The sequence below is a fragment of the Myxocyprinus asiaticus genome, chromosome 30 (genome assembly GCF_019703515.2).
Source record: "Myxocyprinus asiaticus isolate MX2 ecotype Aquarium Trade chromosome 30, UBuf_Myxa_2, whole genome shotgun sequence".
Lineage (NCBI taxonomy): Eukaryota > Metazoa > Chordata > Actinopteri > Cypriniformes > Catostomidae > Myxocyprinus > Myxocyprinus asiaticus.
Window position 1 is genome coordinate 41,900,692 of NC_059373.1, and position 15,603 is coordinate 41,916,294.

Sequence of the window (15,603 nt, forward strand, 5' to 3'; positions counted from 1 at the left end):
TGTGTGTGATGAAGTCCAAAAAAGAGTCTCTCATTTGCTCTCCTCCCTCATTCATTCATCTCTATCTCTCTCTGTGTCCTCGTTCTTTCTCTCTGTCCTTCTGTGCTTGAAGGCTGTTCAGCACACTAACACAAATTTTTGGCTCATGCCACGTTTGCTACAGCGCTGCATCCCATTTCTCTCTCTCTGCCTTTGTTTTTCACACAACTTATCTAGATCTGCTTAGAAAAAGTCAGATGAAACATGGGGGGAAAACAGCAACCTTCAGAGTAAACAATCTGGATTCGAAAAAAACATTCTTACATAAAGAAAGAAGTCTATTGTTAGGACTGCTGGGCAAACATTACAGTATGTCACCTAATTAATATTCATCAGTCTCTTGATCAAGGGTACAATGGTGATAGTTCATGCACCACACTGTGCAGGGTTTGACTGTACAGCCCGTCGGTTACTAGCCCAGATCTTTAACTACTACACCACATCACCACTAGCCACCATCCACAGAGTTCAGTCAAAGAAAAACAGCTACATCTGCAGTAAGACAATACCACTACTGTGTTACAGTATTATATTGTTTCTGAACAGCAGAACAAAGAAATTGCCCTCTTTTATTCTCAACTCCTGCAAATGACTTCTCTGTGAATGCCAGGATCCCTGTGTAGTGCGCTTGTAATGGTGTAGTCATTTCTGCCACAAAACCCCAACAAAACAACACACAGACACATGAGAAGGATGAACTTTGAGACAGTAGACCAGTCCAACAGAAACTTCCTGCTGTGGTGTGCTGGTTTATACTGTACCTGACTGGATTCAACTCCTCATTGTTCTCTGTCAACTAGAGCTGAGAATGTTATTAGATTTAAATATGGAGCACAACTGGCCATTCAGATGACATCTGTCCAGAATAAAACAAAGCCACAATGCCTCACACGCTGAAAACTGACACTTTAATGTCTATTTAAGCTAATTAAAGTAGGATATGAAAATCAATATGTCTGTACAAAAAAAATCTAAAAGCATATAAACTAGTGATTTTATTATTTAATTACCATGAAAAATTATTGTGTATCATAATCTGTGAAAAAACCCCAAAAGGAATTACATTAGCAAATAGTTGTGACAAATGTAAATGTGACATTTATTGTATTGGGTTTGTGTGACTTTATAAATGTATTTAAATTTAAAGTTGTTAAAACATTGATCATGTTCTATAATTTTTTTTTTTAAATAAATGATATGCAAAAACAGAAGTCTAATAACTTTCCGTTTTGGCCGAAAAATGTAAAACAAAACAAAAAAAGTAAAATTACACAGTTTTTCCTCAGAAACCGTTTTTCTGCTTATATCAAGAAAAAAACTACTGCCAACTGGGTAAGAAAAAAAATCAAAGGGAAAACAAGTTTATTTTTCTTACCCCACTGGCAATAGTTTTTTTTTTTACCCCACCAAAAAGAAAGATTTATCTGAAAACAAGACTTTGAATCATTCGGTTTCTCAAATATTTTTTGTGTTTTAAGGATGTTTAGATATTTTTATGTATTGAGTATTATGAAAATAATAAGAAAATGGTTGTTTTGCAGTGTAAATTCGTCTCTTCGAGAGGGCGCATGCTCGTGCAGCGACTGGCAGCAGAGGTGTGGCGTGTGTGTGCTTTTATGTTTGTTTCTCTGTTATGCTGCTTTGTTTCTCTTTTTGATTAATGCTATGGATTGGAAATGGATCATTATGCTTGCAGTGATCTTATTTTGGAGTGTGGGTGATTTAAAAAAAAACCTCTCGGGCGTAAAAATCTTACCTTCCTGAATATTCAGGAATTGGTTCCAGGATCTAATTGCAATGCTTATCCCAACGCATCCCGTCAAAAAGCGAGGAAGCAGGGGGTGGGTGGGGGGGGAGATTGATGGGTTTGGTAGTCCACTACATACTGATCAAGATACTGGGACTACAGGAAAGACGCGCGGTAGAGGGGTATGTTCGTACATGAATGAACATTGGTGTAAAACTGTTGTGGTGAGAGAATGACTATACACCAAAGACATTGAGATGCTCACGGTATCTTTGTACCCATATTACTTACCAAGGGAATTTCCCCATATATTTGTGTCTCCGGTGTTGCTACAGTTTACAGTGAAGGTTTTGGTGTTACTCAGAGGACAGGATATAAGTTTAAGTCTTTTGAACTAATAATGCTTAATGTGACACCATTAGATATAAATAAAAAAATCTCTGTCTTCTTTTGCCCTTGCTACAGTATATAGATCACCCGGGCCATACTCAGATTTCCTTGGTGAATTTGCAAATTTTCTATCAGATCTTGTAGTTCATGTAGATAGAGCTTTAATTGTAGGTGACTTCAACATTCACATAGATAATGAAAATGACACATTGGGATTAGCGTTTACCAGTATTCTCAACTCTCTTGGAGTCAGACAAAATGTGACAGGACCAACTCATTGCCATAATCATACGCTAGATGTAGATACTATAGAAATTCTGCCACAGAGCGATGACATCTCGGACCATTACCTTGTCTCTTGTTTGCTGCGATCAGCTTATGTCACTCAATCTACATCATGCTATCGTTCAGGCAGAACTATTCTTTTCGACCACTAAAGAAAGCTTCACTAATAAACTTCCAGATTTGTCTCACATTGTCTCACAGCCAAAAAGTCTAGAAGAACTTGATGTAATAACAGAAAATATAAATACAGTCTTCTCTAGCACTTGATAGTGTCGCCCCCCTTCAGTTAAAGAAAATTCAAGAAAAAAGCCCCGCACCATGGTACAATGATCACACTCATGCTCTCAAGAGAGCAGCTTGGAAAATGGAGCGCAAGTGGAAGAATACAAAATTAGAGGTATTTTGCGGTGTATGGAAGGATAGTGTCTGTAGCTACAGACAGGCACTAAAAGCTGCCAGGTCAGCATATTTTAGCAAACTCATAGAAAATAACCACAACAATCCTAGGTGTTTATTCTATACTGTGCCTTAATTGGTTAGGAATAAAGCATCAACTGAACCAGATATTCCGTCGCAGCACAAGAGTAATGACTTCTTGAATTTATTTACTGATAAAATTGAAATAAAAAATTGGAACTATGCAATCAACTGTCACAGCACCTCAGAAAACAGTGTCTCATAATTTTCCTCACGAGCAACTTCAATCCTTCGCTGTCATAGGTCATGAAGAGCTAACAAAACTTATCAAAAAATCAAAAGCCACAACATGTATGTTAGATCCAATACCAACTAAGCTCTTAAAAGAGCCTCTTCTTAATATTATTAACTCCTTGCTATCCTTTGGACATGCCCCAAGAAACTTTAAAATGGCAGTTATTAAACCACTTATTAAGAAGCCACAGTTGATCCTGAAGAACTGGCTAATTACAGACCGATTTCAAATCTACTATTTATGTCGAAAATACTAGAAAAGTTAGTGTCCTCCCAACTGTGTTCATTTCTACAGAAAAATGGTATATATGAACAATTTCAGTCAGGATTTAGGCCCTATCACAGTACAGAGACTGCACTTATCAGAGTTACAAATGACTTGCTCTTATCAGGGATCTCGGCCAGATCTAGCTCCGTTCCGGCTTAGTGTCGGACTCCACTGCTATGTTTCTCTGAGTGATGAAGACTAAATGCAGCCGGTGCTAGCCATACATCACTTCAGTTTTTTACAATGGACTTCAGAGGATGAACTGATGCTAACTCCAACTGTAAGACATTGGATACTTCATATGCCACTGCCTCAACCCTGGATTTAGGATGGAACCCACCGAACCTCACCGAAATGACCTGCCAGCTGAACTACGATGCACCTCGTTGATCTCTGTCTGCATCACCTTTGTCTATTGATGGACTACACTGCTTAAATGGAATACATAGACTATCATTTAATTGCCAACAAACACCTTCTTCAGCCAACTAACAAAGACCAATGCATCTATGTGAACATCTGCAGTTCATCCAGGATGGACTTCAAAGACATTAGTTATTAATCTTTTTTTTTTTTTAAACACTGGCCCTTAACACTTACGTAGTTTACTAATCTTAAACCATGACCTGCACTGCACATAGATAACTATTATACCACGGGGCTGTTGAATGCTTGATTCTGATTGGTTCACAGACGTTCTAAGGTGTGCAATTATTTTTCAAGGAAACGCACGGCTATAAAGTACTTCCAGGTCTTGACCGCATAACGGTTCCATATCACTTATCCATTAATTCAGTTATTTCCAATAGCCCTACAGGCTACCACAACAAAATAACCAGTTAAAACAAAGACACTGGTTTAAGTAAATCGGTTAAGAATGTCAAACAATGTCTAATCCAACATTTGTTTCAGTTTTGGTTAATAAGAGCCCTCGTGCTCCCTCGTCTCCTATGCAATTACACACGCTCACAAACGTACACACACACACACGCACTGAGACTCAAGTCGCGACCGACAAATAGAGCCACACCCCCGCGACTTGATCAATATAACAATTTCTATTATCCGAAATAACTTTTAATGTTTCAATATATTTTGCCCTAATCAGCCTCACATCGCTGTAGTGGAAAGCACAGTGCTACCCCCCATTTCGCTCACACACACACATACACACACACACACACACACACACACACACACACACACACACACACAGACAGACAGAGAGAGAGAGAGAGAGAGAGAGAAGCAGCGCATCCTCCGTTGCTAGTTCTAAAATGACGTTTTCGAATTAGCAACGAAGGCTTGAGCAAAGTTAGATACACTTGATCAATACAACGGTTTCTATATTATCTGAAATATCCCTGGGAAAAACCCTCGAGCTCCCCCTCTCTCACACACACTCCCACACTCGTGGACACACAGACATTATATGTGTAACGCACACACTTAAAGCCCAAACATACTGGTGACAGAAAAACAGTCGTCATGTCAGCGCACTCCTGCATCTCGGTAGGGATGAAAAAAAGTTGTTAAGGTTTATAACGGGAATATGGCAACATACATCTTGGCGATTTTTAAGCGATGTTACTTCTGACGAAAACTGCAACAAAAAAAGGTAATCCCAGAAGCGAGATATCTCATTTTCTGAGTTTCTCTCTTTCAATCCCTCAAATACAAACTCTCACACACATGCACAAACGCACTAACTTGTTACTCCAGTAAGTCCTCGAGTAAAGCAGCACAAGTCTCCGTTGCTAGTTCTAATGTGACGTTTTCGAATTAGCAACGAAGACTCCGACTGTATTAAAGCAAGACGCTGAATATGTGGCGGAAGAAAGTAGTTCCTCTCACAAGAGCGTTTTAGAGACAAAAACCAGAAAATATCTTGAGATAAAACACTGAACGATGTCTTAAGGTGTGGTAACCGTGGTATAAGCGGAATAATTGATTCTGTCCCATTGAATTGTATAAAAATAATGCTCCGCTGCACGTCGTGACGGCATTACCACCTCGGGTGTGCATTATTTTTAAACAATTCAACGGTCCGTCGTCAATTATTCCTTACATATTTGCATTATATTCATGCTGGTTAGCCAGAGGGGAACTGGACCCCACAGTGAACCTGGTTTCTCCCAAGGTTATTTTTCTCCATTAACCAACATTTTTTGTGTGTGTGTGTGTGTTCCTTGCACAGTCGCCTTCAGCTTGCTCACAGGGGTTCTAAATACAATAATTATTTAATTTTTATACACAATTTACAATCATATTTAATCAAACTACACAATGATCACTCTAAGACTTTATAGATATTACGGTTTCATTTTTTGTTAATGCATGATTTTCTGTAAAGCTGCTTTCAAACGATAAGTGTTGTGGAAAGCGCTATACAAATAAAAACTTGACTTGACTTAAACAGCCTATACAGGATCGTAGTCAAATAGAAACTTGTTATAAGGATCAGTGTGTTATAAAACTGTTTAAACAGTGCAAAACTATAGTGAGTCCGAGTCTAGATGGAATTGGTGGTAGGGTGCTTAATCAGTATGCAATTTTTACCTTTATTTTTAACTGGTCAATCAACATGCATTATGTCCCAAAACTTTGGAAACAGTCCATTATAGTTCCTATTGCTAAACATAATCGCCCTAAGGTTTGAAAGACTATAGACTGGTGGCCCTGACTTCACTTGTTATGAAGACAAATTGATAAAATATAATTCAATAGAAAAAACAAGTAACTTACTGGACCCGATGCAGTTTGCCTATAGATCCGGTAGAGGTGTTCAGGATGCAAACCTGACCTTGCTTGATTTGTTATACAAACATCTGGAGGAAAGAGGTAATCATGCAAGGTTATTATTTGTAGACTTCTCTTCAGCTTTTAACACAATCAAGCCGAGTCTGTTGGTTAACAAGCTCATAGAGTGTTATGGTGGAAACTCTATTATGGCAGCTTGGATATTTGATTTCCTTACAAACAGATCTCAGAGAGTTAGAGTTAACAACAGAGTGTCAGGTCCAAAAACTACATCAATTGGCTCCCCTCAGGGGTGTGTACTTTCTCCGCTCCTTTATATTCTTTACACCGTCATAGTCAATTTGAGAATCGGTATATCTTGAAGTATGCTGACGACACAGTAATAGTGAGTTTGTTGGTTGCCGAGGAGAAAGATCACAGCCCTGTTGTTGAGTATTTTGTTAAGTGGTGTCGGGAGGCAGGTCTATATCTGAATACTGGAAAAACTAAAGATATGTGTATTGATTTCTGGTAATTCTACACCCAACTCAAAAACTCTGTATTGGTGAACACACTATTGAAATTGTGGAAAGCTATAAGTACTGTGTTTAGGTACTATAATAGACAACAAATTACATTTCAAAATGAACATAAACTGTGCAAAATGAGTCAGCAATGACTCTTGTTTGAGGAAGTTATCGAAATTTCATATTGACAGGACATTGAGTGTTTTTTTACAGTGCCTTTATTGAATGTTGTCTAACATTTTCAATGATATGCTGGTTTGCATCTCTAAAAGTTCAACAAAAAAAATCACTTGTGAGGTTTCAGCACAAATTGTGCTACAATAATATGTGAGCAACATATATGTACACATTTGCATTTTCGAGAAAATCAAGTTTAAACTTGACTAGTAAAAAAAAGAAATTAAGGACACTGAGATAGGATCATAAATATATATATTATTTTCATAAGACTTTTGAGTACTGGATTTTGTAGACCAGAGTCTTTGTTACAACATATTGTATGGCCATTCATTCACATAAAACACCACATTGATTTTACTTTTGTATGACACCTTTTGTTTTAGAAAGGCTGTATGCAGGGGTGTCAAAGGCCATATATTGATGTATTTCACTCCTAAGGTGATAATGGCTCACACCCTAATGGGGCTATCAATGTAGAATGCCACTGTGAGGAAACAAAAAGAAAGAATGTGTGGAGATCAAATAAAATTATGTTTTTTTTTTTTTTTTTTGTAGTTTATTTACAACATAGTGCACAATTACTAAAGCGTAACTACTTTTTTCGAAAAGTAGTGTACTTATTTGGGAAATATTTATATGGCATAATTTGTCAAATATTGCAAATACTTTTGAGACAGCAAGACGCATTTAGAGTAACAAATTAAGATAATGCTTGTTCAAAATAAAAACTTCAGAAAAGGGTGCACCATTTCGATCACATTTGACATTTCATTGCCTCTCAAGTATTCTATAAACAAATAAATCTCCATTGTGATTGGAATAATATATAATATGGAATAAAAATAATGCTATTTAGTGGTTTGGGAGAAAATAAAATCAAAGGAGCATTTTACCCCACGGAGCCTTTTTCCCTGTTGTACCCTATTATCACACAGTAAGTAAACAATGAATATATGAATAAATGACTTATCAGAAATTACATCCTCCACTGGATCAAGTCGCTACTTAAAATACAGCCATTCATTATCAGAGTCACGTTCTTCTTCTGAGGAAAAGGTGAATTTTTCCTCACTGTCCCCCACTATCCAGGATCATCTAGGAGAGCTTCATCACGTGTGTAGTGTACCATCACCCAAAAGCGATGGAAAATCATTGAATCTGATAAAGCTTGACACCATTTTTTAAGCATTGATGGGGGTGTTTACCATATTTGTACAGCTCATACCAGGCAATTATAGTATGAATAGCGCGCTCTGCTAATGGGTGTGTCAGGATGAGGGTAAACTCATTTTTGTGACATGCTCCAGACAAATGTTCACAGAGATGGAGGCGTCAGAAAGTGCATCCTGTTTGTTTTCTGTATTTTACAAAACACAACATTTTGTTATTATTGTGAGTGGACACAAATAAAAGTAGACCCTTTACAGTTTCAAATAATGTCTTCCTCTTATCTGTATGACCATTAATGACAGAGTATTTTAAGTCGTTGCCATTGCTACAAAAACAAAACAACAAGTGTTCGTGTCGGTGCCTCCGTCGACTCCAGAGGGTTATGGGGAAATGAAAGTTTTGCTTGCATCCCCTACGCTTATTGCAACACTTCAAATTGTAATATTCATATTTAGCATGCAACACCATTTGTCACCAGTGGTGCAAGAGCACACATGAAAGAGCAGACGAAACCAAAGCATCTGAGATCCACAGTTTATTCAACGAACACTTTCAGGTTGTACCTTAAACACATCTCTGCTCGCCAAACCTTTGCTTCTATGACCTTTCTAGCTGTTTGTGATTACTGGAAAGGGATTTTTAAAACTCAATCAATCAATTAGATCATTCGCTAATGAATCATTCAGACTGATTTGTGAACCACACAATCTAGTCTTTTTACCTACACTCTAAAGTACTGAGATATTTGCAAATATCTGAATATGTTGCAATAAAATAAAATTAAATTAAAATAAACATATAATCAACTATGTTCCTGTTGTTTTTAATTTGATTACCTCATTTGCAAAGCTTCATGGGATTGTAGTCCATGCCCTCATTAAAGACGTGAAGTACACAGTCCTGTACATTTGTCTTTTTGTCTGATTTTCAAATACTTCTTTGCTTCAAATCAGAGTTTGTAATGTTGTGATTCACCTCGGAACTGGTTGGTTTGGTTCATGCGGCTTACAACTCAAAATGAAATCCCTGTGTAAGAAATTAAAAGGAAAAGTACTTCTGGAACCAAGATGGCTTAAAAGTGTATGGCCACTGTTGTGCTCTCTTCTAAAAAATGTCTGTCTTTCTTATATTTCATCTGCATTGACTTGCCTTTTTGGTTGATGTCACCTAGACTACTGTATTTTCTGGAAATGAAGTCGCACCTGACTGTAAGTCGAACCAGGTCAAAATCATGGTGTTGAGAGAGAAAAAAAAAAAAAAACACATACGTTGCATCTGTGTATAAGTCTTACTGACAGAGGGTGTATCCAGCAGACACTAGGCAGAAGCCACCTGACTTCCTTTCACCAGTTCAGATGTCAAATGTGCTTGTTTTAAATGGGAGAAATGGGAGAATTTGCTTTAAGTAATCTTAAAACATAAACATATTCTGTTTATGTTTCATGAAAGTAAGCCACATCTGTTTACAACCCCAATTCCAAAAAAGGGACAGTATGAAAAATGCTTATAAAACAAAAAGGAGTGATTTGTAAATTATATTCACCCTTTGCTATATTGAAAGCACTACAACTACACATTATATGATGTTTTTCCTTGTGAATTTCATATATATATATATATATATATATATATATATATATATATATATATATATATATATATATATATTATTTTTTTAATTTTAATTTTTTATTTTTTTTATTTTATTTACAGTAAATTCAAATCAGATTATTACAACACGCTCCAAAAAAGTTGAGACGGGCAATTTAAGACTAAAAAAAATTTGACGAGTTAAAATAACAAGGCAATGTGAAACAGGAGATGTTAAACAGGTGGGACAATCGTGTCATAGTATATAAGGAGCCTCCAAAAACAGCCTAGTCCTTCAAGAGCAAGGATCATTCGAGATTGTCAATTTGCCAACAGATACTTCAGCAAATAATCCAGCACTTTGAGAGCAATGTTCCCCAAAAACAAATTGGAAGATTTTGTGCATTTCACCCTCTACGGTGCACAATATAGTTAAAAGATTCAAGGAATCTGGTCAAATCTCTGTGCGTAAAGGGCAAGACGAAAACAACTCTGATCTCTGATCCCTCAGACGTCACTGTCTTAAAAAACATCATTCATCTGTAATGGATATCATGAACATGGGCTTGGGATAACTTAGTAAACCTTTGTTAGTCAACACCACTCGCTGCTGCATCCACAGATGCAAGTTAAGACTTTACTATGCAAAGGAGAAGCCATACATCAACACTGTCCAGAAGCACTGCCGACTTCTCTGGGCTCAGTCTCATCTTAGATGGAAAGTAGGACAGTGGAACCATGTTTTTTGGTCTGATGAGTCCACATTTCAAATAGTTTTTGAAAAACAAGAACCATCCAAACTGTTATCAGCATCAGGTCCAAAAGCCAGTGTCTGTATGGGCCAGGGGGGTGTGTCAGTGCCCATGACATGGGTAACTCGCACATCTGTGAGGGCACCATTAATGCAGACAGATATGTACAATTTTTGGAGCAGCATATACTGCCATCCAGTACCGTCTTTTCCAGGGACATCTTGGAATTTTTAGCAGGACAACTTCAAACCACATACTGGCTGAATAAGCAGAGAGTGTGGATGCTAGATTGGCCTGCTTGTAGTCCTGACCATCTCCAATTGAGAATGTGTGGCACATTATGAAACACACCATACAGCAATGAAGACCCCGTATAATTGTGCAGTTGAAGACCTGCATAATGGATGAATGGGGTAAAATTCCACTTTTTAAACTTTACAAACTTGTGTCTTCAGTGCCTAAAGTGTTACTAGAAGAAATGGTGATGTTTCACAGTGGTAAACACTGGACTGTCCCAACATTTTGGAGCGTGTTGCAATCATCTGATTTGAAATTACTGAACATAAAAAAAAAAAAGAAATAATGAAATTCACAAGGTAAAACATCATATAATGTGAGTTATAGTGCTTTCAATATAGCAAAGGGTGAATATAATTTACAAATCACTCCTTTTTGTTTTAATTAGCATTTTTCATACTGTCCCAGTCTTTTTGTTTATTGGGGTTGTATAACACCTGTAGCATACTGTGCACAAATAAACAGCTTTTATTCTTCGAGTAAAACACTATGCCTGCTGTTTTCTATTCATTCATTAACATTAGCGACTGTGGATATTTTACTACGAGTGTGATGAAACGTCATTTTATGGGCATGTGAGGAGTTGCATTTGACAGCAGTCTAGAGTTTGTTCGAACAGTAATGTAATGATGGATAGAATATTTAAACTGGTTGCATAAAGTACTTTTAAAGGCAAAATATTCTGAATTGGCAACTTTAAAATGCTTCTACCATCTCTATGACTGATGTTTTCATCTGTTTTGGTGCCCGTGTGTTTGACCGGCCGGCATCAGTAACGTATAAATTATGTATATAGGTTGTTTAGGATGATAAGTCGCAGGGCCTTTCAGATGATGAAAAAACCTTGACTTATTTTCCGGAAAATCCAGTAGTTACTGAGCTATTGTTTTCAGCTACTGTTTTAAGTAATGCAGCCTTTCTAAAATCCACAATAGTTAAGAAACTCATTTAATCCAGGTTAACTTTAATGTCAAAGTAGTGTCAATAATAATGAAGAGTGATAAATTAAACAATATAAAGTGTTCACATTGGGATATGCGGGGATGTTCTAACTTTATTCTGGTGTTAAACTCAAGTCCCGCCCTACCTTTTTTCTCATTGAATATACTGTTTCACTCAGAAATACTTCACATTGTGGAGGAAAATAGGTTGTGAACGTTGCTTAATGTTGACATTAGGACAAATTCAAACCTATTCTGAACTGATACCAGGAGCCACAATCTCCAGGAAGCCAAACCATTTTCCCATGAATCATTTTAAATGCAGTGTGAGTTTTCTCTTTTCTGATTGGCTCAGCAGGTATGGAAAACTGATCATGTAGGGACCATGTAACCTCATTAACAGAACTTCTTCAAAAGGAAGATGTGGTACTGAAATTATAATCTTCGGCTGCTGCCTGCTGAGGTAATCGTCAAGAAAAATGTTCTTTCTTGAATGTTGCTATGGTGAGAATTGTGTGAGAAAAGTGAAATGCTACATTTAGCCTTTCTTCACTGACAATAAACTCAGCACTCAGTTCAAGTCAAGTTTAAGACATATATTACTGTGGGTTGCTCAATGTTTTTTACAGTTCCAGTGCTAGTATTAAAATCTGAATCTCGTCACATGCATATAGTCTTGCATAGCCAGACTTTTGACTACTGGCATAAAATCTGGTCCACTTTGCATCTTATTCTGGGCAAAAATGCACACTTATACAGGAACAGACCATCTGACGGACATGTAAAGTGACCACCAGAATTTATTTAGTTTTTATGTGACGCTTAGTGGTTTATCTAAAATAGTTGATATCAGAATAATAGACAGGCATTAAAAAACTCTTTTAAGTGTAGGTCCGTGACCGGCTGTACAAAAAGCTCAGAAGACATTAGCAGAAATGTGTCTAAAAGTAACAAGTACCGATTATTTCACAGACATTTAAGCAAATTGGTTCATTCAGTAGAACAAATAAGAATATAGTTTTGCATGTTGAAATCTACTTTACCTGCTACTACCATATTTTCCGGAAATAAAGTCGCACATGACTATAAGTCACACCTGGTCAAAATCATGTTGTTGAGAGAAAAGAAAACACATATAAGTCTCACTGACAGAGTTTGAAATATCAGTCAGCCGCTCACAGGTCAGATGCGCTTCATGAAGAAAATTACCTCAGGAAATACAGATCTCTATGCTTTGTATCTCTATGCTGAATACAAATAAACAGTTTTTAGTCTTTGAGTAAAACAATATACCTGCTTCATTCATTCATTAATGTTAGCAAATGTCTATCTGTGGATATTTCTGATATTTGAAAACCTCTTTGCTATGCATTATTGATCCAGTTCACTGAATGAATGTTTTACTACGAGTGTGATGAAACATCATTTTATATGCATGTGAGGAGTTGCATTTGACAGCAGTCTAGAGTTTGTTAAAACAATAATGTTACGATGGGACAGAATATTTAAACTGGTCGCATAAAGTACTTTGTAAAGGCAAAATATTCTGATTTGGCCACTTTAAAATGCTTCAACCATCTTTATGACTGATGTTTTCATCTGTTTGAGCATAAGCATATGTGTTTTGGTGTGCGTGCATTTGAACGGCCAACATTAATTGCATATAAATTATGTATATAAGTCGCTCCGGATTATAAATTGCAAAACCTTGCATGTTGAAAAAATGTATTCCGGAAAATATGGTAAGTGCCCCAAATAAATCTATGTTAAATATATCTTTTAAAAATGTGATGATTCTAATCTGCCACACTTTGAACGCTGAATCCAGAGAACAGTTAGTTGTCAAAATGTGTCTTTATTTACACTTTATTTACAACATCGTAGAAAATAACCAACAAACTTTTGTTTTTCTTGCAGTGCTTTTCAGCGCTTACGCTGAATCTTAAGAACCAAGGCAAAATAAATATTTAACCTGAGTTGAGAGCTTCAGATTTAGTGATGCCAAAATATGGTTACTTCAGTACCAAATGGAAACTAAAATAAAAAGATGTAATGAAACCAGTGTTTCTACAGTACTGGTAATACGGAGCACCTTCTCGACAGTGACACATGACAGTTTTACATGCTCACACACTCATTTGAATTCTATTACTTCTTTTAGAATGACTTCTAATACTTTTAAAAGTGGAAAATTAATCAAATACAGTCTATCTATTTATATAATTAAATCCCAGCATTTTATGCTTCAATAATCACACTAGGTCATATAACCAACATCTTTTCCAGAAGTGTGAATCTACCATCATAAACACAGAACCAGAAATGCCTTCACATCAAAATAAAAGCTTGACACTTTAAATGTAAGAAATTGTGAAAGAAATATATTACTTGTGTTCAGTCAAATATATTTTATCATTATTATTATTATAATTATTTGTATTATTATCAGTAGTAGTAGTAGTATTGAACCTATCTCACAAGCAAGTGCTGCTGTACTAAATACAAGTTTCCAGCAATGTTTTCATTTATAAAGTGATTCTCTGTTGTGCAGCAATTTATTTGACAGAAAACACATGTTGTGTTTTAGATTATGTTGAGAGGATCTTTACAAAAGCACAATAATGCAATGGACTGTTGAAAAGTAATTGTTCTATTATCCTTTTGACCAAAGTTTGGATTCATTAGATTAGACAAAATTTTGATGATGAAATTGAATTCAACTTTAAAGCATGGAATTCAGAAAAAAGGGAAAATGTGGAATAAAAAAAGACTTTGGAGCCTCACTAGCCACAGTGGCCGGTGAGACAAAAATTTACACATACTACAAACTTCAATTGCTGTGGTTTCTATCCAAACAAAACTAATCTGGAAAATTTGCACAAAAGAGATTGGGGGAGAGGTTAAGAATTGCAGTAGAACAATAGACTGTGTTTCTCAATATCAGGAGTGAGCTGAAATGGTTTTGTGTGGTGAACTTTTCCTTTCAGTCACTGGAGGGAGTCCAGTAAGATTCTGAAGAGGTAATCACAGAGTTTAGAGTCAAAACAGAAAAGAGATGCCTTTATTCTAAATCTGTTATCCTGACAGGGTAACACAGTGTTGACAGTTTGACTTATGCATGTCCTGTAAATGGGCAGTTCTGTTTTGAACACAAATATATGAAAAACAGACAACACTTCTACAGGAAATCCAACCAGCCAAAACATTAAGTGGGGGCAGTTAATATAGGTATTTCCCGATAAATCATCAGGTTCAGGTCATGTTTGTAATTGATTTAAAATATATGATTATTATTATTACAAATATTAGTGCTATTAGATCTGTCAAAATTAACACGTTAATGTATTTGATTAATTTAAAAAGTTTAACGAGTTAATTGTTCTTAATCACGATGTACCCTTGTGTCCACCCGGAGTCATTGCACTGACGCACACATCACAACACACACATCTGTGATGGAGAAAGGACCTCATAACACTATTTTGTTGTACAAAACAAGCCCAGATGAGACTTGTGACAGAAATCAAGTACTTTGCATCCTCTGTAATGTGCACTTAAATATCATAGAAAAACATCAAGTCTTAACAATCACAAAAACGTTGTCTGCAGCACCTTTCAGGAGTTCAAAGTGTTGCTAGACGCTGGCGCCCTGACGTGAAATATAAATGTGGCTTCACAATTGCTGTAACAAACCCACAGTCTACCGGTAGATTAATATTGTGGAGGATGAGAGTTTAAGAGATATTAAATGCCCACTGCAATGAATATGCAACATATGGGGACTAGTTCTTTCAATTAGTCAAACTCCCACTTAGACTTTGGGAAATATTTAATGTTACTTGAATTGGTGCTATTTTAGTGCAATTTTAACATTATAATGTGGAAGGCTTTGTTTTGGAAATGTTAATAAAGCATTATATTGTTACATCTTGTTTTGTTTTCTTTCCTAAAAAGGAAATTAATGCAT

General features: G+C 36.4%; 1 protein-coding gene across 3 annotated transcripts in view; it reads right to left on the reverse strand.

Annotated features, from left to right (window-relative positions):
* Positions 1 to 15,603, reverse strand: part of thrb (thyroid hormone receptor beta) — a 219,338-nt gene that overhangs the window by 131,637 nt on the left and 72,098 nt on the right. Inside the window, exon 2 of one of the 3 annotated variants that reach the window (XM_051663220.1) lies at positions 6,186 to 6,268. The exons of the other annotated variants lie outside the window; for them this stretch is intronic. The gene's annotated coding sequence lies outside the window, so the exon portion shown is untranslated. The remainder of the gene's footprint in view (positions 1 to 6,185; positions 6,269 to 15,603) is intronic. 3 annotated transcript variants of the gene reach the window in all.